Source organism: Lemur catta, chromosome 1 (assembly GCF_020740605.2).
Source record: "Lemur catta isolate mLemCat1 chromosome 1, mLemCat1.pri, whole genome shotgun sequence".
Classification (NCBI taxonomy): Eukaryota; Metazoa; Chordata; class Mammalia; order Primates; family Lemuridae; genus Lemur; species Lemur catta.
Genome location: NC_059128.1, coordinates 147,726,583 through 147,751,976, shown reverse-complemented (window position 1 = coordinate 147,751,976; position 25,394 = coordinate 147,726,583). Strand labels below are relative to the sequence as shown.

At 42.2% G+C, this 25,394-nt stretch overlaps 1 long non-coding RNA gene across 2 annotated transcripts in view; it reads left to right on the top strand.

Annotated features, from left to right (window-relative positions):
* The window catches only part of LOC123627568, a 65,283-nt gene extending 42,217 nt beyond the window's left edge, over positions 1-23,066 (top strand). Inside the window, exons 2-4 of one of the 2 annotated variants that reach the window (XR_006731352.1) lie at positions 388-580; positions 1,191-1,303; positions 22,818-23,066. This is a non-coding gene — a long non-coding RNA (uncharacterized LOC123627568). Of the gene's footprint in view, positions 1-387; positions 581-1,190; positions 1,416-22,817 lie in introns of those variants that run through there. The other variant, XR_006731351.1, reaches the window with a different exon arrangement.
* The last annotated feature ends 2,328 nt before the right edge of the window (positions 23,067-25,394 follow it).

Below are 25,394 nucleotides of genomic sequence, written 5' to 3'. Positions count from 1 at the left end.
CTGGGGTGGCTAGGGAGGCCACCTGCCTCCTTCTCCTACCTGCTTCCAGGAGTCCAGGCAGGCATGCCGTACCCTAGGCATTGTAGCTGTGCTTTCATAAGGAAGGAATAGGGAACAGTATCATGTGGGAAGATATTTTATTTTCTGTGTGTTTTCTCTGCCTGAGCTGCTGGGTCTCTGCCAAGGCTGGAGAAATTAGGGGCTGGAGAATTAGCCTTTGAGTTCCCTGAGGCTGCTTCATGTGCCCAGGCACTTGGCTCGGGCTTCTCTATACCATGAATCAGTTTGCGTTACAAGGATCTGTTTCCAAGGCTGTTTCTACCTCTGTACTGTGAACTCCCACTGAGCCATGGGCCAAACCTGACTCATTGTTCTCTCTGAGCACAGAACCTGCTGGTGGGTAAGTTGGGAAGACGACACTGAGGACAGAGTTAGAAGATGGCATTACCCTGGTACCCTCAGCACAATTTCATATCTGGCCCTCCTTCCGCATACGCAGAAATCCAGACCCAACCATGCACCAGAGTTCCAGGGGTAGAAAGAAACCAAGGAATTCCCAAGAGACCTGGGAACTGAGCCAGTAAGTACCATGTGAGTTTAACAAAAGGAAATAGACCCCTTTAAACGCAGGGTGTTGGACTAGGCCAGACCAGGGCACTATCACCCCGTGGACAAACCTGCAGTGGCTATCCTAGGCTGGTGGTTCTCAGACTTGGATGAGCATCAGAATCACCTGAGAGGGTTTGTTAAAACACAGAGGAGTGGGCCCCATGCCTGAGTTTCTTCTGATGCAGTAGGTCTAGGACAGGGCCTGAGAATCTGCATTTCCAACATGTTTGGCAGTGATGCTGGTGCTGTAGATCCAGGGACACCCCACTTTGAGAACCACTGCTTGAGGTCAACATGAGGATTAAATGTGGAGGGGAACATGGCTCTTCAGTGGTTCCCAAAGGCTGGGGATTTCTGGAAAATCTGGGCATTGATCAAAGGCAATATATACCATACTGCTCCCACTCTTCTTTCACTTGTCTCCTTCTTATAACACTACCCAAAGCAAAGGCGGCAGTGGGGCAGGGGGAAGAAAAACCATCAAAACAACAACAAAAATGATCCTAAACAATAGCAATAGCCATACAAAAAATAAAGAAGACAAAAATGTATCCTTTACATTGTAAAATGTTTTTGCACAGTGTTCTTAGTTGGAAGAAACCCCAGTTCAAGACCAGGAACTCCTGTGGCATAGTCCAGGTGGGCTGGAGTTTGCCAGAAGATTCCCCAGCCCAGGGGCGCGGAGGCGGATCAGGTAACTGGCTGCTCAGAGGAAATCATGCCAGGAAGCTGGTGTGATGATGAACCACAATCCACAGCTGTTTTCTCTTCGGCACAGCTGTCTCCTAAGGCATGGACGCCTCACCATCTGTGCCTTTAACGTGTGAAACACATTTTAAAATATACTATTTAATTTAAAATGATATTTGTCAGCTCACTGCTGCGCCAGCTCCCGCTCCACAGAAGTGTTGCCGACAGAGCCCTAGCACAAAGAGAAGCGGGCTTGCAGGGTCGCTGCCAGAGACGCAGAGGTCAGGCAGCAGTGTGGGAAGCCGGAGAGCTTTGTATAGCCAGCAGTCACACCCTCACATTGTCCTCAGAGATCCAGGACCCATCAGAGGTCCAGGGTTACACAGAATAAGATATTGATATTTCTGGATGTAACGGCATCTCTGAAATACTTTATGAATTTTTCCGTCCTTTCTCCTACCTACAGTACAGACCCTGTGGGTAAATATTAATCAATCAATATGTCTGCCTAAAAAAAAAAACCCTAATAACCCGGAAGCTACTGTTGCTAAGACACACCCCTGCCTGAAAACTGTCCCAGTACTCTGTCTCAGAGCTAGAATGTACCATCTTCCTCTTTCAAAGTCCAAATTATTTCTCTGTTCAGCCAGTTTGCTTCCCACCATTGTGGAAATGCAGGTTTTTTACAGCCTGCGTATGACAGACTTGTACCTGCTGTGCTAGGAATTCATGCCTGCTCAGCCCGCACCACTTCCCACAGGGAGGTGTCTAGGGGTGTCACCAGGGCTTTAGCTGTGTTGTCAGCTTTGAAATAAATTGTAACCGCAATTTGTAGCAAAAGGGAGGAGGTTAGGGAGAAAAGGAGGGGGCGACAGAGAGACAGAGAGAGAGAGAGGGTGGGAGGGAGGCAGAGGAGAGACAGAGACAGAGAGAGAGAACTCACACCTAATTCTAGACAAATGTGTTTTCTAATCAGTCCCTAGAAAAAAATCTTCCCAGTTAATTGTGTGCCCCAAGCTGAGGGATTTTCTGCAAATTTTTATAGCTTATAGACTAACTTGTGGTTTGAAGGAGAAAGACCACCAGGTGGGGCTAAAGAGAGGCTTGTTTCAGATGAGGCACTAGCTGACTGGCTCATTTTATGGTCTTGGAAAAGAGTTTATTTTTTATACCTTAAAATGAAAGTTAAGACCTAGTAAGTCTTTGCCATTTATGTTTCTTCTATAGATATGATCCATGCTTTTAGCATTGTCCCTTTAATCTCAAACCAACTGCATGCAACCTCCCTCCCTCCCGCTCTCCTTTTCTTTCTTCTTCCTCTTCTTCCCCTTACCGTCCTTCCCTCTTTCTTTTCTTCCCTTTCCTTGCTCTTTCCCTTCTTTCCTTCCCTCCCCTTGCTGCTCCCTGATTCTGATTTAATAATTCATTTGCCTGTTAGGACAATCCAATTTGCCTCCTCTCCACCATGCACTATTTCAGGGGGCAGCTATGAATAAAAGCTCTTTGGACTCTGCAAGAAAGGGCAGAACCACTCACTCTCTTATGTCAGAGCTCACTGCTCTAGACCGATTAGCATCATGACTTTGGAGAAATTCCTTCAGCAGACTTCCAACTGAATATTTGTGTAGCGTTTTCCAGGGAGATACTAACAGTTCTCATAATAATCTGAGTCTCATCTCACTGACAAGATACTTGTGATCTGTCCTTCTCTGAGAATTGTTGGAACTCTTTTTTTTTCCACTTAAAAAAAATCATAGAATAGTTTACCAGTCGTAGAAAAATAGAAACATTTTAAATAGAAACATTTCTGAGTTCAGAGTGCACAGATAATAAATAAATAATGCTCTAAAATTTTAGATTAACTGGTAATTAATTTTCTTTCTAAGAGCATTGAGATGGAAAGTGTTACATGTCATCATGTCAAATTAGCACTGATTACAGAGATTTTTAGGTTTTACACTATGCAAATGATGGCGTTTTTCAGATTTCTTATATTGTGTTTCTAGAACAAAAGGGCAGTTCTTTAGAATCTTACATCAATTGTTGGGTGAATGAGAGAGAGAATCAATGACCTTGATGAACATAGTAATGAGTCTGATGACGTGCATGCATGCCCACACACACACACACACACACACACACGAAAGTACATGCCTGAGAATTTTGACTGCATTGGGAAAGGCATTTAGCATCACATTGTGAATGTACTGGAATGGGGGAAAATGGCAATGAAAAGGTGGATCTTTGTGGAAGCTCACAAATGCACTCTTTCTCATAAATTGGATGATATAAAATTAACTGGGCACATATGTTGATTTTGCCCTCAAAGGTCAAGTGGGAGACATGGAAAGGCAAATGAAGCTTCCAGAAAGTGTCCTACAAAAAGGGTACATCAGACATAGACAATGATGCTTTATGGGGACAGCACAGGCTGTGGAATCACATCACATGGATCGCCACTCACTCAGCTGCTCACTGGTTATGTGATCATGGGGACGGTGACTCTCTCTCCCTGAATCTCAATTTCCTTTCTGAAAGATGGGACAATAATACCTACCTCCAGGGTAAACAAACAAAGCACTTAGCATAGTGCCTGGCAGGCAGAGCTTTCCAGACTTGACTAGTTATCCTATGTACAGTGATACCTAGGGGCACAGAGAGGGTTTCCCCAAATTGTCACTGAGGATAAGGAACATTGGGTAATAGTTTTGAGACACGTCCAGCAATAAAAACAACGGACATTTGCATCCTGCTTTGGAGTTTAAAAAGCACACAGTTATTCTTTCATGATGTCCCCATAACTTCCTTCTGGGGAGGTCAAGGCAGGTAAAATGTTTCCAAAGCAGGCGTGAGAAGGCTGGGTGATTTGTCCACCATCATACATAGCCTGAAATCCAGATCTTCGGATTCCAAGCCCAGGGCTACGGCTACGCTGCTACATTCTTGCAGGTACCAACAGGCCTCCCAGGGGATAAAAAGGGCAGAAGCAGAGTTAGGAGATCTTAGTCCTGGAGCAGAGAGATCATTTCTCAAAGAGAGAAAGAGAATGAGGGGGCCATGGTCTCTCACTCTATGGGTCAATCAGCCATTCATTAATATAGACACGGACACACAGACAGACACGGACACACAGACAAGGATACAGACACATCAACACAGACATCGACACACACACACACACACAGAGACACAGACACAGACAGACACACACATGGACACAGACACACAGACACCCCAGAAGAACCTGACAGCTAATTACCATTTACCAAGTGCCTATAATCTATATGAAAAAAGGAAAATGCTGTTTTCAAAGGCTAATCCCCACTTTTCTGTAAAGCAAAAGAAGTCTGATTTAGAGCCTGCTGGAAGGTGGGAAAGGCTTGCTTGGTGAGTCCTAGCAGTGTGGCCGTGGCATGCATTCTGGGTATGAAGGTACCGCAAATTTAATCTTTCCCCCCATAGCTTTACAGGAATGTCTTTCTCACACATTCTTTCCTTCTTTTCTTCTGAAATGATGCTGGCGAATGCAGAGGAGTTTTATTTTGCTAGAAGGAGCTTTATTGGAGACATGCTTCCTTAACGACAGACTTTTTATGTAGAGAACAACATTGCCTACTTATAAAAAACATGTTTCTGGAATCAAAGTCTAAGTCATTTTGTATCCGGTAAGTTCCCAGGATACTCTGGTATCCCCAGTTTCCTAGGACACCCCTACTCCTGGGGGTAGGTGAAAGGGGTCCACAATCATCTTCCCATCAGTGGGCTCGTAGGCAGTTGGGCTGCAGAGAGCTTCACCGGTTCCTTTGTGGAGACCCTGCCTGGTGCAGGCCAGCGGCGATCTGACCCAGGAAGGCGGGAGAAGATGCTGCCAGCTCCCCACCTCAAGTAACACTTCTGCCTCTGATCACCTCCTTGTGTTTTCCTCCTCCTCTTTCTCTCCTTCCTTCTCCTTCTTCACCTTCTTTTTCTTCCCTCTGGCTTAGTAGGTTAATAACTTGCTAGGCTCTTCTTCATAGACAGATCGCAAACTTTGCTGCATAACCCAGTCACTTGGGTGAGCTCCCACCATGTATCCTGAATTAGGCCTGAGAAACTGCATTTCTGAGCTGCTCCCCAGGTGATTCTGAACCCACCAGCACCTGCTGAGTCCTGATGACAGTATAAAGAACAACTTCAGGTCACTCAGAGCACTGTTTGTATGTGAATGCATTTGATATTTGCAATTACCCCAGAGATAGATTTAGAAGCTGAGGCTCAGGGAGCTTAAGTAATTTGTTTAAGGTAAACTATTTAGTCACTTATTTGTTCATTGAATCATTGAGTAATTTTTTCTTTCATCATATATTTTCTTAGGGCTCCAGCCCAATGATATAATAGGAAATACAGAGAAGAGTAAAGCGTGCTAACTCTTTCCTCAAAGTATCTATAATATAGCGGGTTGTATAGCTCCTTGCTGTTGGAACCAGGACTCAAACCTCATATTCTGACTCCAGATCTTATGCCTTTGAAAAACTTTTCATTTTGAAATGATTAAAGACTCATGAGAAATTGTAGAAATAGTACAAAGAGTTCCTGTGTACCCATCACTCAGCTTCTCCCAGTGGTAACATCTTACAAATCCATAGTACACCGTCAAAACCAGGAAATAGACATAGGCATAATACAGTTAGCTAGACTGTAGAACATACTCGGATTTCACCAGTTTTTATCCCAGTCTCTTTTTGCTAAAGTATGTAGCCATCAGTGGACCTACAAACCTCACTTAGCCTTGATATTGGTTCTTAATCAAAATGATCTCTGACCTCTGGGGCAATAGCGGTGATCAAAATATGCAGAAGAAAAAAATGCAGTAGAAACAAACTCTTCTCTGGGTCAGTTTGCTTTTCAAAAAATAAAAACAAATGTAATATCTAGTGAACACTATTGGTGCCCTCCTAACCCCCTTTACTGGGATGGCACACCTTTCTCCCAGCTGCTGTTAGTTTTGGCTGCTACTGGCTCATAGTAGCCCCTTCTTTGGAAAATTAGCTTTGAGTCAAGCAGGAGACCTGGCCGAGGATGTTATGCACCTTACCCTTCCCACAGACCACAGCTCGAAGCCAGTGACTGAACGATGTGGGAGTAAAGAAAGCCAGTCCTCTTGCTTCAAGGTGGGACTCACCGTGGGACTTGGTGATGCAATTCATGCTCCAGACCTCCCAGGAGGATAAGGTGGCAGCACAGCTCCAGCTGAGACCACAACCTTGCTCAGCAACTTCCTGACCCATAAATTGACTTGTCTCCATAAATAGATCCCAAACTTTGCTGCATAACCAGGTCACTTGGGTGAGCTCGTTAAAACCATAGATTCTGGGGCCTCATTGCAGGTATCCTGACTTTGGCTTGATCCTCTCACTCCTTTTCTCCTGAGATCACCCCCTCCATAAATCTCAAGCTCCTGAACTGCTGTGTCAGACTCTGCTTCTAGGGAACTTCAGCAAGCTATATGCTTATTTTGTTTTCTTTGCTCACCTTTTATTTTAGAGAAGGATGGTTTTAGACTCAAAATTGATTTCTTTGTAGCACATTGAAACACCCTCACACACCCACACAGACATACACAGACACATACATATACTCACTCATGTACCCTCGTCACCACACACTCTTTCTCATCTACACCATAACCAAAGCAGCCTGGCAGAGGTGACAGGGCAATCCTGGTAACCTTCTGTTATGTGCATATACAAACAACAAATTGACCCACAGATCAATGGTTATGAATTTCATGTCACATTGGGTCTCATTATTTTGTGGACATTACTTTGGTATAATCAATGCAGTGTGATTAGAAAGCAATTTTAAATGTACCATAACATCTTAGCTGGAAATCCAAATTACTGTCTCCTTGCCTCCTCATTTACACAAAGTCAACTTTAAATTAGACTGATTGAACTGAACTGATCGTTTGTTTTTCGTTTAGCAGAGAATAACATCAATAAGCCTGCTTCTTGGCCTGCCTGAATGATTGTGGCCACTGTAAAATTATGAAAGACTGCAGGAAAGAAAGCAGGAAACTGAACACAAAGCTGGGATTTGGGAGTCCTGAGGGCTTCCCTCACCTGCTAGCTGTGAAACCCTGGGCATTTTCCTTTAAGATCTCTGGCTTATTTTCCTGTCCCAGGAAACAAAGATAAAATTATTTAAGTGCAAGTGATTTTTACGCTAATAGCTTGCTGAAGAGAGAGGCAGGTATCATGTACCAGGGCCTCAGGCCTGGTCTTGAGCATCCCTTTCTCCTTTTGTTAAACTTCCCCCTCCTTCTCTCCTTTCTCAAACCAAGCACTTGATGCCTTTTTCTTCCCTGTCAGCAAAGCCTCATCTCTTGTCTATAACTTCTTTGAGGTACTCTGACTCTCATAGAGTTCACTTTCCTCCTGAATCTGACCAAAAAGAAGGTATAGATATGATCTAATAATGCTACAATGTGGCTGGAATTTTATAAGTATTAATACTTTAATTATCCTAGATGCCCCAAACCTGAATTGAAACACAGAAAACAAAATGTTTCCAGTCTTTTGACTTTGGCTTATTCTGCAATATTATATTGTGCTGTTGCTACCAAGATATTGCAAACAAGTCTTGGCATTTTTCTGCAAATATCCCACAAGTGCTCAGCATTTCTTTTACGGGATGTTTGGTACTGTAGAATTGCTCTTCCTCAAATCACCCTTCAGTCTGCTGTGATCACACAGCAATTAAGGAGTTGATAGGCATTCAAGGACGAGGATGGGAGCATGTGGTGATGGGGCCAAGACTTCTAGGTTTGGAGACTACCTCCTCTGAGTTCAGTTTTCACTTTTTCCTGCTTCTGGAAATACACTCTTAATTCCTTCCTTTCCACTTGAAATCAGATATTAGCATTCTCTCTGAAGACTGCCTCCATACGGGTTGCCAACAGCATCAAAATATAACAGCCCAGATTTTGTATGCTATAAAAATATAGCATTTATTGACATGAAGTTAATTATATTGGAGTACACGAGAGGAAATAAAAAGATTAAACTTTTACCCAAGATACTCCGTTTCTCAAAATTCATGCAAGTTACTGTAAAACTTGTTCAGGGCACATAGTCTAAATAGTTTAGTAGCTCAAGAAACAATTAAAGGCCTGAGCTTTCTGGAAGTTATTGCTGCCTATTTCTGGAGGCTGACTGGTGAAATCTCCAGTGAGTTCTAGTTGCATCTCATCAGCAAGGATGACTCCAGAAATGCAAGTGCTGTTGTACTGGGTTCAACTTGGACATTTTGCACCTTTCAGCTTATGGGAATATTTAAACTGTAATCAGGAATGTTTTTATGCATTAGAATGTCACCTCTTCATAATAACAAAACAACAGTAGCAACAATAACTACAATATTCCCTAAGTGCCTCCTCAATTAATAGAAATCTCTGTCCACTGGTTGCACCAGCCTTTAAGGGTAATTTTGAAGCTTTACTCTCAATTCCCATGTCTAATCCCTTACCAAGTCCTGTTGCTTTCATTTCCATAATTGTTACTAAATCTTTCCACTCCTCTAAAGTGCTACTGCCCCATTCTAATTTAAGGACCTGTCTTATCATGCCTGGATTATTACAGTCCTGTCTTCTTGGAGCTGTTCTTGTGCCTCCCTAACCCATTCTACTCACCTCCACCAGAGTGACCTATAAAAATTCAGATCTGGTTTCAGGTTTAAGATGGCACACTGATTAGCCTTCCTGTCTTCCAAAAGCCCCCTAAAAGGCCAAAGGGAGAATTTTAAGAACAATAATGTAAACACAATAGTTCTGGAAGACAAAGGCAGGAGCCAACAGCCAAAGAGTAAGTTTAACGAAATGCTGGATGACAAAAGACAGATGTGATCAGTGTGACAGAGACTAAAGAATGGGAGAAACTGCAGCCTGAAACACCTGAAATGAGAGCAGTCTTCTCCAAGGGGGAGCAGATAAAGCTCTGAGGTCAAAGTCAACATATATAAAATGCTGGTTATAGAGTGATCACTACGGTTATTAATTAAAAAACTGAACTTATGACAGCTGAGTTCCCCGAGGGTGTCCCTCTTTCTCCCACTTCCTTTTATACACAGAGCATATGACAATGGCACAAAATCTAGGAACTAGTTTCTAAAGAAAATGTGTGATTTTTGTAGGAAGGTATCCTCCTGTCGTTTGGGGGATCTGAAGAAAAGCTGAATAGATCAGAAATTAACCCAGAAAAATTAACATTAGAAAGAGAAATAAGGATGTCAAGAACAAAGCAACTCCACCCAGGAAAGCATTCCATTATGAAATCTCTGCCCTCTTTACACGGCAATTGTGTGGGACTCAGCCTGCAGACAGCTCCCCACCCACGGGCCCCACGGGGAAGTCTGCTGGTCACTAGCACCCCCCTCGCCCCCACACAGCACGTGCCTTCAGCTGTCCCCTTACGGAGCAGCCTGTGAGGGAAGCAGACCTACCTCACTGCAGAGGAAATTTAGCTCTTTACTCATGAATATGAGATCTCAAACAAGAATTATCAGACACTAAGGAAAACCAATAATTCAGAAGATCAAGATTTTAAAAAACCCAAAAAACCCAGGAACCTTCTGTTCTGTTGAAGAAACAGAAATAATTGAGAAATAAAAAAAGAACTTAAAAACTCTAATTAATATCCTTAGAAAAAGAAGCAGGTGGATATTGTTTCTATTAAAACAAAGAACAAGATGTAAAAAAAAAGAAAGATCAAGCAGTTAGTCAAAAAGAAATTCCTGGAGACTAAAAATATGTTCAATACAACTGAAACAAGAAATCAAAGGACTGACTGAGAAATAGAAAATCCAGGGTTAAAGACCAAAACTGAAGGGATGAGTCAAGGAAATCTCCCATAAGGAAAAACAAAAAGAGATCATCCTATCAACGGAGAATGGACATAAATTGCGGTATGTTCACATGCGGAACATAGACAGCAAGGAGAAGGAGCGTACTATGACTGCACACAATGACATGGATGAATCTCACAAACACAAACGAGCAAAAGAAGCCAGCCACAAAGAGCACATGCCACATTATTCCATATATGCAAAGCTCAAAAGCAGACAGCACTGCTCTATGGTATTAAAAGCCAGGAAAGTCAAGAGGAGACTCCGGGTGGTGGTGACAGGAAACGGCCCGAGGGACCTTCTGGGTGTTGGAAGCATTCTCCTTCTTGATCAAGTACTGATAATACAGGTTGTTCAGTTTGTGAAAATACAGCTGAGTACATTTTTCTATGTATATTATACTTTCATAAATTTTACTCCCCACAAAGTAAAGCAAATATACAACTCCATGCATTCAAATTTACCAATTTATCCTTAATGGTCTGGATTTTGTATCAGATTCAGAAAGTCCTTCTAGTCTGACATTACAGTTTTCTTTTTCCTGATGTTTGCTTGTAGTACATTTGTGATTTAATTTTTGTTGTTGTTTAAATCGCATATCCGTCTAGATTTCATTTTATAAATCATCATTTTAAAAACTACTTCATGTCTTACCAGGAAATGTGTAATGATGTATTCAATCAATCTCCTATTGTTAGAAGTATAGGTTGTATCCAGTTTTCACTATTAAGAAAGTAAAAACAAAATATATAGACAATTGAGGAATAAGTTCAACATTCATCCATGAAGAGTTCCAGAAAGAGGACATAGATAGTGGAGTGGAGGAAACCAATGGAAAATAGAGGAAAGCTCCCCAGAGGTGCAGTGAGAAAGCGTTTTCAGAGTGTAATGCTCTGAACCACACTGAGCAGCATGCTGAGAAAAAAACATCCACACTTAGAAGCAACCAAGTTAAAATCGAACACTCCAGGGATAAAAAGAATGTCCTAAAAGTTTCTGTAAATAAGAGACAGGTTACCTGTGATGCAATGAGAATCAGCTTGACATCAGATTTTTCACTGGCTAGAGTGAAGAAATATCTTTTCTTTCTGAAGAAAATGACACACCTCATTTTATGAATATGCCTCCATCCAAACTTTCAATTAAAGATATTTTTGAGAAGTCAAGGACTCAAAACACTGACTACCTATGTAGTCAATTTAAACATAATTACTTAAAGTGTTTTCCTCAGACATAAAAAAGAATATAAGAAAATGACTTGAGAAGCATGTAATAGTAGCAGATGAATGAAGAAGTTGGAACATAATGAAAAGAATCAATGCAACCTCTGTGATGCTGGAAACCTTTAAGCAGCAGAGGTTTGGCGACATCAGTAGTGGATTTAAATGTGCACACAGTTCGACACAAATATGCAAAGAGAGTGCAGCTTCTTCCTTTCTCTGTTATGGCTCTAATGTTAATCGTGAGTGCCTGTCCCTTCTCCCAATCCATTGCTAAATACAAAATACTCTTGTCAGATATCCTCTCTCAGTCTCTGCTTTAAACTATATTTTTGAGGTAACTCAGTATTTTTTCTGGAAATAGGTCAGTTTCTATTAATCCTCTCTTTTCTCTTTGTCCTTCCCAAGATGATATGTAGGTATTTTTTGGGGGGGAGATTTATGTATTCTCATGATGCTGGGGAGAGAGGCTCTCAAACACATCTGTAGAGATCCCTGTGCTTTCTCTGGGTTCTTGCTGCCCTCTTCCATGAACTTGATGATTTAGCTGGTTCTTGAGCTACTGGGAAGTGTCTACTGGGCTATGGGTGCCTCGTCTGACCTTCCAGGGTACATATTGTCACCTAAAGCTGAAGTCTTATTGCAAAGTCCTGGTTCTCCATGACCCCTTTTTCTTAGCAGATTCAATTGGTTCACAAGCGTTCTTAGTGAACCAGCTGAGTGAACCTCCATGTTCCCTCATCAGGACACAAACTCTTTTGTGTCCCCTGCTTACCATGCACCAATCTTAGGGAGTCAAGGCTGCCACCTCAGGCCGTGTATTTAGATAAATCCCTCCACGTAAGCTGCACCGTCACTTCCTAGCCAGCTTGGACTATGTGACATGCCGAGTGGAGGGCTCTTTCTCAAGGTATGATATAGGAAGTGCATTGCTAGTGTGATGGTCTCCAACTGCAAGGTTACTACCATGCACAAGCTCTCTGGGATTTCAGCCTGGAGGGAAACCAGGACACACATTTCTGTTTGCTTCTCCATCTCCTTCTTCATACTCAGCATAAACCTAGAAGGTCTGGACCTTCCCATGTGGTGAAGGTTTATTATATTATGAGTTCTCCTCTTTCCCCTTGACTCATGGTACAATTCAACTCCCTGCTCTTGGGAGCCCACAAAATATAAAAAATTCTTCTGCTCTCAGTATGATAATTGCCTTGATAGGAACTTGAAAGTCCTATTTTAACATTGACTGAGTATTGACTCATGTGTTCTGTCTGCTCTCCACTATTCACTCTCTTTTTCCCTAGTGTGGTAAGTCTTACGCTTCAACTAGTCTAAGAGCAGCTAGCATTCTCTTGATTCCAGCCAGTCATGCCAGGTCTGCCAGATAGACACCCAGCCAGGGCTGGGTAGCTGTCATAATATTTTTGTGTAACTGCTTATTGCGTGGCTCCCCTAGATTGTCCTCCCCTTCTTGAGAGAAGCACCTCTAAACAAATCTGTGAAGTACTCTGAGAAGAGATTTCAAACCCATGGAGGTCTGCCCTTACTGCACCATTGCTATTCCTCCATGCAAAAGGACAGACAACCTGGGAGGTGGGAACCATCTGTATGTGTGTGCCCGTGATGAGGCTGAGGGAGGAGATAAGGCTCACTTTGTCCTCCTTTGTCAGCATTTGTAAAGCTGTTTCCAGAATAGTGTCTCACTAGACAGGGGTATGAAAGAGCTCATCATATCCTGGCTCTCTATGTTAGTGCCACCAGAACATATTATTAAATATCCCCATTCCTTCCTGTTTTTCATCTGGTCACTGTAAATTTCCTTTCACATACATCATTCTATTATATTTTCCAAAGAGCCACCTCCAGTGGCAGGGCAGTGGCCTGGGACCACTTTGGTGTTGAAGCAACAAAAATAGCTGAAATTAAAACCATTCCTATTCAGGCCTCCTTTCACCCTGAGTGTTGAGTATTTGTTTTACAAATAAATAAAGTGCTTATTTATTTGTAAAATGAATAATTTAGCTAAAGGATCTTTCATTAGCTCCATTTGCTCATCCACGTAATGGGTATAATAATAATTGCCTTACTAGATTTTTGTGAGGTTTATATTAGTTATGTAAAGCTCTCAACACAGGACAGAGAATAGACCCATGACATTTGACAACTTCTCTGTAAATCTACTCCTTCTCCTTTGTCAATTACAGTTATAATAAGGAAGAAATTGGCTTTCCTAGCCCAATATTATGACATTTTTTCAATAATAACAAATGCGGATTCCAGGTATCAGTTTTAAGAAACTGTTTACCTGCTGTAATCAGAACAAGAGCCATTCAGCTTGACTCTACTTGCCAAGTAGAGGATGATATCTGGTCAAAAGGGGAGGGCACCTGAGTTATTTAGGGTGATTCTGTTGCAGTGTTGCAGGCAGAGAAAATGCAACTTCAACTGGTGATAGAAAAGAGAAAGTTCTGGTTACTATAACTAAAGAGTCTTCAGGTACACTTTGATTCAGGGCTGAGGGTAACTAACTAATGTTACCAGGACCATTCTTGTGTGCTGCTTCATCTGGGTTGGTTCAATTCTTCAGTTCCACACAGAGGCCCATGGCTCACACCATTATAAGGCCCAGTCCAGTGGAAAAGAAGGAAATGGTTTCTCTCAGCACTACCAGCAGGTCTTAGGATTCCATCCGATTGAACCAGCTTAGCTCATAGGTTTCCGACTGAAACAATCAGTGTGTCCAGTGCTTAGGCCTTGAGTACGTGCTCCCTCTGGCAGTTGAGTGAGGGTGGAGCCCCTAGGTCAGGTAAATTGAAATTGGTGAGAATAGATTTTGTTTGTCCCCTACTGCCATCTCTGCCACTGCTACCCACTAATAGGGCTGTTCCTGAAGAAAGAAGAAGCCAACACTGGGAGGCTGTACAAAATGGCCACTACCAAAACCATCACAGGGATAAAATATTTACTTCTCTTAAAAGTCTGTGTGTTTTCAGTTGGGTTGGCTTTGAGATGCCTAAAAATTCTGGGTAGAAAACAAACGCTTGAGGCTCTGACTCAGGGGGATGGGTGGGACATGGACAATGTATATAACCTGAGCTTTTGTACCCCCATGAAGAGCTGAAGTAAAACAAAAACAAAAACAAAAAACAAAACAAAACAAAACAAAAAGCCTTTATAAAACTATTCAAATATTTAATTCCTGAGAAGTTGATTGTGCTTTTCAGGCATAATATCATGAAATTAGAGTATAGGGGGCTAGAATTTCACTGGTTGACATGTCTGTGTCTGAGAAGGTAGTCTGCATTAGTTAAGATAACATTGGCAGCTATAACAGATAAATCCCTCAAGTCTCAGGCTTAACAAGAGAGGAGCTTATTTTTCATTCATGGATGCTTATAATTGGTGGATTACTCTCCTCTAAGTAACAATTCAGGGAGCTCCTTGCCTCTTGTGGCTCTGCCCTCTTCAGCAGGTCTTCCAAGATGGCTGTGAAAGTGAGAAAGAGAGTGTAGGCTTATGCTTTGGGTGATTTTATGGGTCCAGCCAGGATTACATCTTCAACTCATGTTCCCACTGGCTGTCACTCTGCCATATGTCCATACCTAACTGCAGGGGGATGCAGGGATATGGTCTAGCTGTGGGCCCAGAAGGAGGACATACATATGGGGGAGCAGCTAGCAAGTTTCTGGTCACAGGATTTGATCCTTCTTGTTATCTGCTCATATCCTGTTGGGAGTGGGGAATGCAGAGACACTGACATTTAGGACTCTCAGAACAGAGCTGGCTGTGAAGATGGTTTTCTTGGACAGAGACAGGGGAAGGTGGAGATTTTGGATCAATGCCTCACAGTTATTTGTAGTCCAATCCTTGGGGAGAGGGGAGAGCAGTTTCGGGAGGGAAAAGAGAGCATAAGGAGCTGTGAGGGAGGAAGCATTTCTAAGATTAAATGGTGGTGGTGAAAGGAGGACACTGAACAAGGTGTCCTCCCCTGATCTTTGTCTAATGAGCCATTCTCCATTGTCCAAGGAGTCCTTGAAAACTGAGCTTCTCCTTTCAAGCAGTAGTAAGTTTCATTCACAAACTTAAATCATTTACTAACACAGGGCCTAAAATCCCATAAGAGATATATTTAGGTAGGTATGTTTAAACTCAAATACAAACTTTGTTGACTAGTAGTGACTGCTTGGAGTACTGTGTTGGGAAGGATTCTGATGCTGTATCCAGACTTTCTTGGAATGAGAGGGGACTGTACTTGATGAGGGATGTCTGTAATGAGAATTGGAGGTGGAAGCAATGGTACAGTATGCACTTATGGCTTTTGAGAACAAGGTAAACTATTACTTGAAATATGCTTTGAAGCATATTCATACCTTAGTCTGAACTAGTCACTTTCTTCTTCAAAACAGGTGGGGTCCTTCACTTCAAGAGGAGAGTGAGTTTTATATTGGAGAAGTAGAAACAGATAATTCTGGAGCGTGAAGAATTTGGAAAGAGAAGGAAAGACAAGCCTGGGAGGTACAATGAGGTGGGGAGCTGAGCTAGTTATTCTTTGTTTGCCATCCTATGTATTCTCCCATACTCTGTATTGCTCTGTGCCCCGGGGTGCTGATCTATATGGACTGTCTCAATGGGTCATGGTGTTCTGCTTTGCAAGTCTCTGAATGCTACAACATTTCTTGTTTATTTTCTTAACTTTTTCTATACTTCTCTCTGTCAGTGGGCTCTTCATAAAGTCTTCTTATCTGATTCAGCCATCTGAAATGAGTCTGGAATCCTCATGGGACCCTGGCTGGCTCAGGGCCTTTAGGGATCCAGATGGGAAATGAGAATTAGGGTGATTCAGAGAAAGATTAGAGAGACCCTAGAGGGCCAGACTCTATTTAGTTCAATCTTTTCCTAAAGGCAATCCTCCTTTCTTGTCCCTTTCAAACAAATGGGTAAGTGACATTTCCCCTGGAAAAGAAATGGAACCCAAGAGTGAAAGGGGGCCTGGGAGAGTCACTTTCCCAATATGTGTCCCCAGAGCTGGATGTGAGGATGAGTGGGATAGATTGGAGCAGTATCATCTGGTCCTGGGCAGGAGGTTCTAAATACTGGAGGATTTGACTGGAGATTTAGCCAGTTAAAGTGGATCCATTGATACTCCAAGATCTTAACCCTAATCATGGATGTCTTTAGGGTGGGTTTAATTTAAGTGGTTTCTCCTGGGTTAAAACCAGCTGCCAGAGCTAGCCCTTGAGGAAGGACTCAAGGATGGAAGGAGGCAAATCTCTTAACCAAGAGTACCCAGGACTCAATACTGTTCTCTCCATTTCCATATCGACCTGCCAACTCTGCACTTTGGAGTGGAGTATGGTGTCCTCCTTTTATATGTGACTGACAGAGAGTGCTTCTGGAGTGTCATTTTGGTTCAAGATGCACTATATGTCAATTTTCATGTGGATAATAATTTTGAGGACCATAAAATCCACACAGTGTAACTGGGCCTGGCTCTTAGGCTCTAGATTCAGTTCAAAGTTCACATGAGAAGGTCCACCTCGTGGTGCACCTGCCAAAGGCCACAGGGGACCTGACACAGGGGCCAGGACTTCACATGAATAGTTGTTCTGGGAATCAGAGAGTTATTGCCTCCCTCTCTCCTGCCTTCGCTCCCTCCTCCCTCCCTTCCTTCTTCTTCTTTTTTTTTTTTCTTTTTTAATGATGTCTGAACCATGCTATTTTCAGGGATGCCTGATCCTTTTCTATACCCTCTCTAATATTTTAGTACATTCTTTGTCTGCTTTTTAAAGCATATTAAAGTTATTTTATCACCTCTCCTGTAAAGTTTTTGAAATATATATTTTTAACCTTTTACTTGGGAGGCTGGCCTGGTCTTATACATAGCTGTGTGATTGGGGGAAAATTAGTTCCCCTCTCTGGGCCTCTGGTTTACTCCTATGCAAAATGACTAAGTAAGACTAGATGATTTCTAGCACTTCCATCATTGATGGCGTTCTGTGACACTCTGCTTTGAAGAGTGACATGTGGAGTCATCCGCTCATGATTGGAGGCTGTCAGTGTTCACGCTGGGGAGGTTTCATGGGGAATGTGTACTCAGACCACCCAGAAGGAGCGCAGACAAATGTGTAGGCAGGAGTGACCCTCCTGGCACTGTGCTTCCTGGCAACAGAGCCAGTTGTTGATTAATTAAGGGAAGAGAGAGCACAGAAAACTGAAATCCACAGATGATTTTCAAGCCTCATCTTCTGTAATTATTTTAACCTCCTCTCTGAGTCCATTGAACTTTTATTTTTTATTTTGCTTTCTCTTAAGACCAGAGCTGCTAACAAGGAAAAAATTGACTGATTTAAATTTCATCTTTTTAAATTTTTTCAATGTGGGCTGAGATAGAAGTGCTAATGAGCAGTGGAAAGACAATAAGGGTTCATTGGAAGGATGAGAAGAAAGGCTAGAGGGGCCCAAACCCCTGCCTAAGTGGTAACATTATAAAGAGTGAAGGTCTGCATTAGGATGTGCTAGGTGCTCTGACACACAACTCCCAGATCCCCCTGGCTTAACACAGTGTATATTTATCCTCATTCATGTCATAGTCCAATGCAGGTGGGGGAGGGTTGTGCTCTGCTCTAGGCAGTTGTTCAGGAACACAGGGTTCTTCCATTCTGAGGGACATCACAGACATTCACTGTATCCTCTGCATCTGGCTTGGAGATGAAGAAAGAGAGCATGTGGACAATTGGAGTGTGGTCTTACGGATCGAGCCTGGAGGTAGCATATATAAATACTGTCCACCTAGAACTCAATTGCATGGCTCCGCCTGGCTGCAGTGGCATGCCAGGAAATATAGTCTAGCTGCATTTCTGAGAAGGAAAGAAACAGGCTTGGTGAACACACAGCACTGTTTCTGCCACTAGCTCCTTTGTCTATGCTGGGTGATCTCTCCCAGGGAGCTCAGGGCTTGGAAATGGGGAAAGAACATTTATCAGCAGCACCTGTGCTCACCCGTGGCCTTACTCATGGCTCTTGCTTCATCCTTTCCTTCCTTGAATGCAGTTAGTCCTAAGCACGTGGACCACAGCTGCACCAGGTCAGGAACTGCACTCCGATGGTACCTGGCTCTCTCTCAAGGAGAGAAGAGGAGAAAAATAACCACTATTTCCCTGTGGTCTAGTGGTTAGGTACTGGGCTTTAAGCTCTTCAGATCTGTTTTGAATTCTTGTTGTTCTGGGCCTCGGTTTTCCCAACAGTAAAACAAGAATTAAGAACCTTGTCTCATAAGGCTGTTGTGATGTTGAGGGGTAGTGTTTGTCATGGTATGCAGTCCAACATTGTGTTAATCTGTAACTCTCAGTGGACTCACAAGGGGAAGAAAACTTGGAGACTTTGCTTCCACCTCCAGCAACTCTTTGGGAATTGTTACTTTAAAGAGGAATGAAGTTTCTCTATGCCATCCCTTTCCTGCTAAATGACAAATAGACATTCAATCCAGTTGTGGTCTCTTGTAGTCAAGAGTACAAGGGGATGGTAAAGAATAGCCATTTCTCCCTCCAGGGGAGAAAAAGAAGCCTGGAAGGGTATGTCCAAGAGTCTGATTCTGTCATTCTGAGAACATCCAAAGATCATGGGGGTGACTATGGAGCTGTTTGGGAAAGAGTAGAATTGCAGGAGAAGTTAGGGTTGACTTTGACAATTTAGAGAAGACCATGTTGAAATCGTTTCCTCTGTCTCTCATGGAAGTAAAGTAAAGTGAGTTCTCAGTACACCCAGCCAAAAGTCTCTGTTTTACTTTGTGTTACCTTGGGACTGCAGGCATTGTAATTATAGTCCTGATTAGTGTAGTAGTAAAGGCAACTGACTTACTAATATTAAGCAAATACCCCACCTAGTAGTTACTATGTGCCAGGCACTTTTAAACTCGTCAATTCCTTTCATCTTGGCAGACTTTTGATTTGAACCTAGTGTCAGATGGCTACAAGAACTCAAGCCTTTCTACAATATGATGTTGGCTCTTAGGTTTATATAGAAGTTGGTGTTATGATTTGACCAAGTTCATGTGATGATCCTACCTGCAGCACATTGGTGGTGTTTTTGTTATACTGCATAGACATTGCATAAGCCTTGTTACACTGCTTTGTAATTAGGCAAAGGTGGCAGGGGATTGTCTCCAACAGTCTTCATTAGGAATGTGCAGTGTTTCAGTGCTAGTCTAATAGGTAAACTAGGCTTTATGGGCCTAGCTCCCAAGGATGGCCAGAGGCCCCAGTCTTGTGGGTCACAGCAGAACTAGACATCCAGAGTTGTCCATCTGGACCCAAGGTTCCTGAGTGAGCTCACAGAAGAATTTAAAAGTGCAAGCACAGGACTGTGCATGGGCAGGAAGGCAATCCATGAGGGCAAAGCAATAGAATGGGATTGGGGCCTGTCAGGTGGGTCCCAGTGTTTTCTCTTTTGGGGAGTTACTTGATAACCAGGGCATGTGGAGCGGTCTCAGAAAAACCCTGGATCATTGCCCAAATGGGAAGACCTCTACCCCTTTTATGGTATACTGGGCAGGGGTATCTCTGGGGAACAAGGTGTGCCCCCCACCAAGGTCTTGGTGTCAGGGTGGCAGCTGTGGGCTCGAAAGTAGAGGTTGGCTAAAGCTGGATCCCCTTCCCCAAGAGCAATGGCTGAGGGTGCCTCATACACTTTTTCCTACAGATTCCCAGGAGGTGGAGGAAGGACAAAGGCTAACTCTTATTTGACATTTCTGCTGCTCTCTCCTTTCCTTCCCCCTATTCAGGAATTCAGAAGTACAGGAAATTACTTTGTTAACCAAATGGGGAATTTAATGAACTCACTGATATCAAAAGAAAGACCTGCAATATCTTTATCTGAGTAATTAATTAGCCTATCTCTGAAGTGTTCCAAGCATGTGAAGTGCCACAGATATCTTGTGTTATTAATTATTATTATGCATGGGAAACATAACTGGATTTCTTGACCTCTAAGCACCTAACAGCTCCTGTTTAATGGTGCATTAATTGTAGCTTTATTTTTTGATCAGCATTAATTCTCTTTCAGTAGTGATATATTGAGACTCTTTTTCATGCCTTTCAAGATTTTTCTTTAGAAAATCAAGTTTTGAAAATGTGAGTGGCAATGAGGAATGCCTAAAGGTGTCTCTGAGGGGGAGGTGTACATGGAATTAGGTTTTCAGAAGATACATCTGCTAGCATCAGATTAAATTAAAAGGGGAAAAGACGGGAAGCAGGGAAGAATCCTGCTTAGGCGTGAAGTAATGAAAATTTGCACTAGGGTAGTGATTGGGGATTGGAGATTGTAGGTTGTGAGAAAAATTTATTGCTTTAGGAACTGTTAAAAATAATGTCCCAGTGAGCCCTCAGGTGTGATAGGGCAAAGCTGTAGGCAGCTTAACTGCCCTGTGTTAAAAATGAAAACGAATGATGCAGTAGAAAGTTTCAGTTATGACAGCTGAGTAGGTTCTAGAGATCTGTTGTACAATATGGTACCTATAGGTAACAATATGGTATTGGGCACTTCAAAATATGTCAAGAGCATAGATCTCATGTTGTGTTCTTACACACACACACCCCACTAAAGAATACAAGGAAATTATTTTTGGAGGAGATAGATATGCTTAGTACTTTGATTGTGATGACAGTATAATGGATGTAGGCATATGTCCAAATTCATCAAATTGTATATGTTAAATATGTGAATTTTTAATATATCAGTTATACTTCAATAAAGCTTAAAAAAAAGAAAAGAGAAGGAGTTTGGGGAGTTGGAAGTAGCTTTGAAAATGGAGAGATGCAAAAAATAATTTGGGAAAAAGAAAGAGCACTGAATAAGAGTCTGATGTGCTTGAGGAGGAAACCCTATGTGGCAGGTGTGTGGGTCTTGGACGTGCAGCAGGTATTGCTGAGGCACTGTTTTAAGCATGAGGCTGTCTAACAATCCGGTTTGTCTGCTAGTTTGAACTTTGATGCGATGTAACATTTACCTGCTTGTACTCTGAAGAATCAGTAAAAGTATGCAACACCCAATGTTGTGGGAATGGTGCTTTGAAGAAGTCAAGGTGCTCCACCCCTGGCTTTGCAGCAGCCAGAAAGCAGTGGAAAGTAGAGAGTGTGCAATGTGTAGGTGGAGAGTCACCAGCTGACATGGGTTCATATGACTTTGAGAACAAAAGCTGCAAGGGAATTCAGTGAAATATTGAGCAGGGCGTGGATTTCCCATAGCATGTGAGATGGGATCAAGCCAATTTTATCTGATTTTCAAAACCAAAGTGAATTCAGCTAATATCTAGATACCAAAAGGAAGGACAAACCCTACAACTGGAGATATCTTTCCCAATTGAGAATTATGCTACAGAGTTTTATGTAACAAGAAAGAAGCCCACTGCCTTCCTCTTTCCAACTTTGCCCCTTGAGTATCATTCATTATTTTTCTACTTTTCTACAATAGAATGGTTATCAATGTATCAGTGGGACAAACTATTTCTTCATAGCTTTCTGAAAATACTTTTCTTCCCAAGCTACTCCCTTCTGGATTACCCTGGGCTTTTACTAAGATAAAGTCTAGATGGATACAATTGTTCTGGATAATTTTGGACTTTTAATGAGATGAGACCCAGAAACACCTGTCCCAGACCAGTTTTGGCTCTTAATGAGGTAAAGCTAACAGAGGACAGACTAAATTCATTTTGTCCAAGCTCCCCAGAGACCAAATATGGCCCTGCCATCTCAGGAGAGCCACACAGATAGGAAATGCAAACAAATGGATGAAGTCTTCCAGATTGCTACTTTCTTCCCTCACTCTGTTTCTAATTTTCATGTCATTTCTTTTTTAGTTAATATTTAAAGTATGGGTGTTAGAATGTAAGTGTTATCAGTGGAGAGCTATAGGTTGGAAATTGGAAGAGTAGCTGTTTATGAACTCTAAACCTCGATGGCTTTCATCACTAAGTAGTTGTGTGACCCATGCAAGTTGCCCAGGCTCTCCTGCTCTGCCTGAGCCTGGCATTCCATCTATCCTCTGCTTAGTTTTTCATTAGATTGCCTTGTTTAGCTGTCTCTATTGACAAAATGCTCAATCTAATTGGTCATTTATCTGCCAGAAGGAAAAGTAAAAAAATAGCAAGTGTTGCCTCTACAATGAAAGTGATGCAAGATATTCCCCTATTGCTAACTTATAATAACTCTGGGGGTGACAATGCTTTACCTGCCTGGCCCCTTGTACTCACCTATAAAATGGCTTGAGTATTGGAGTCACCTGTCTTTTGGGAGAGAAATTTCTCTCCCTGTGGAAGTTGTTGTGCCCACCCAAGCACACAAGCCATGTCAAGGATCCTAGGCAAAGATCACAACATGTGTCTAAGACATATTTCACTTCCTGTGTTTCTTTCTCTTATCATTCCAGAATGCAAACAGATTGAAGACAGGAGCTGTCCTTAGTGAATCTGAACAGTGCCTAACTCCCGCGGATATTCACTGCGTGTTAAATAACAATAGTGATCATGTAATAATGATGCCCAGTTCACTTGGGAGAGAATACCAAATAGCTTGGAATTTTCCTGTTACTGGCAGCATGGCCCAGGAGTATCCTGAAGTGAATTTAAAAACCTCAGCGATTCAAATCACATTTACCATAAGAAATAAACCTTCTAGCATGGAGTAATTGCTGGTTTTCTGTGTGATTTGTTAGTCTTCGTTTGAATTGTCCAGGTCAGAAAGAAAGATATTGTGCTTTAATAATAAATAATCTCAGAAAGAGGGAGGAAAAATCCAACCAGCTCTTCTGCCCATTGCCTTTCTCCTCTTTTTCCTTATCCAGTATTTTTTTTCAACTACTTCAGTTACTCTGAAGTAAATTATTACCATATGAACTCAATTTAAAAAGCTGCTGTAGAAAACAAGCTGCCACAAGCTATTAAGAAAATAACCCTATTTAGGTTTTGAGTGAAAAGGAAAAAAATTAACTCCATTCAAGATAAATACATCTTTTTTCTTCACTGAACCAGCATCTTTCTCAATAGTGTCAATGAGAAGGAACAGCAGCCTTCTTATCCTCCCTGCTTTTCTCAATCCAGCCCCTGGTCTTACTCCATGGTATCCTGGAGGAAACTGTCAGAAGTCTTGGTTAAAAGCTTTCTGATGGGGACTTTAATGACTGGTTTAGACAGAAACAGGGTTAGTGGGCATGAAAATTGTGCTGCACAGAGCTCAAACATCTTCCTCTTGACAACTGCCTAAATGTCACTGGGGCATCACTGGGCTTGGGCAGTCATTCATTTATGCACGGATGGTCTACTAAGTGCCAGATGTTTTGCAAGGTGACAAGGATGTAATAACCACGACACAATCCTGCCCTAAGGTGACCTCACTGTGGAGATGAATAAACGAAATGGGCTCCCTCTCCATGAATGGAATGTCAGTGACAGACATGGGTTGAGAGTGGGCTGTGGAACTACAGCCCAGGGGTGCCTGCCCTGTCTTCGTGGGATTGTAAAAGCTTTCTGGAGGAGGTGACATTTGAATTTTAAAGACAAATAGGAATTTGTCATTTGAAAAAGGGGCCAGGAAAGAATCTTTCATTTTAATACCTAATCTGCTCCCTGCCTTGAAATTTAAGTATAATTGTTTTACCCGACACTTCCACACCTTGTCAAATTCCAAAGAAGGGACCTTCTCATGACCATTCTTCCCTGGGTCCACCACGGAGTTGATGATGGGTCGAGCATAATATCCTATTTGTCTTAATTTTACTCCCATAGTTACAGATGGGAAGGCTGAAGTCACTCAGCTGATAATTCACAGAGCCTAGTCTGTTTTCCAAAATCTAAGCTCTTCTCGCTACAGCATGTTGCAAATTTAAAAAAAAAAGCTATATAGTCTCAGTGGAAAGAATGTTCCTTCTGACCTTTCCACTTTCTGTCATGACAAACATATAGCAGGTTTATAGTGTCTGCCTGAAAGATAAGTACCATTATTATATTTATGTTTGAACAATGCCCATTTATTGTGCTTGTTTTTTTTTATTTTTTAGTGTTGCCATATTCTGAAATGTACATTTTTATAGTACCTTTCCATTTCTTATGAAAAAATATTTTTATGTTTTTACATTATTTCTCTGCAGACACAAAAAGAAACTTGAACCCCTGAGCCACTTGCTAATAGACTTAAAGGAACACTGGACAAGGTGATGCCAAGGCAGAAAGATCTGGACCGTTATACTCTCCCCCTCTTACGGAGATGCAATGTCATATGAAACTGGATTCTGAAATGACTATATAGGGCATTATTTCCTCTGATGGGTGCACCCAAATTGAAAGGAGACTGTTAGGAAGTTTTGAGCTGATCACTGTCTCTGGACTGGTCCTGAGGCAAAGACCACCAACTATGTAGGAAAATGGTTTTTATTCTTCTTTGGCACAGGGCTAGACTACGTTCTGCAGCTTTCCCTGCAGTTCCGTGTGGGCATGTAACTGAGTTTTAGCCAACGGACTTGGCGGGGAGTGACTCACACCACTTCCACGATTGGCTCATGAAACTCCAGGCAAGTTCCTTCATGCCCTTTATCCTTTCTAACTGCCGGAAATGGAGACAACTTTCAGGGTGATCTTGGAAGCCAAGTGTTTCAGATCCACGATTAGCTGGCTCCCTGAATGACCATGGAGAGGACAAGTGGTTTTCTACCAAGAACTGTTATGTGAATAAGGAATAAACTTCTGTTATGCTTCTATTATTTATTTTTAGGCTTATTTGTTACAGCAGCTAGTATTACCCTAAATGATACAGGCCATCATCCCTGGAGACTTTATTGTCACAAGCTTAATATCTGTGCCCTGAATCTTACAGTTTCCACTGTAGAGAACTCAGTGGGGTTCTGAGGTCTGAGGACTTTGTGAGCCTTTAAATGGGAGTAAGGCACACGGCTTACACTAATCAGACCCGATGTCAGCCTGTATCTGCTCTGAGTGACTTGTCCCCTGTGGGC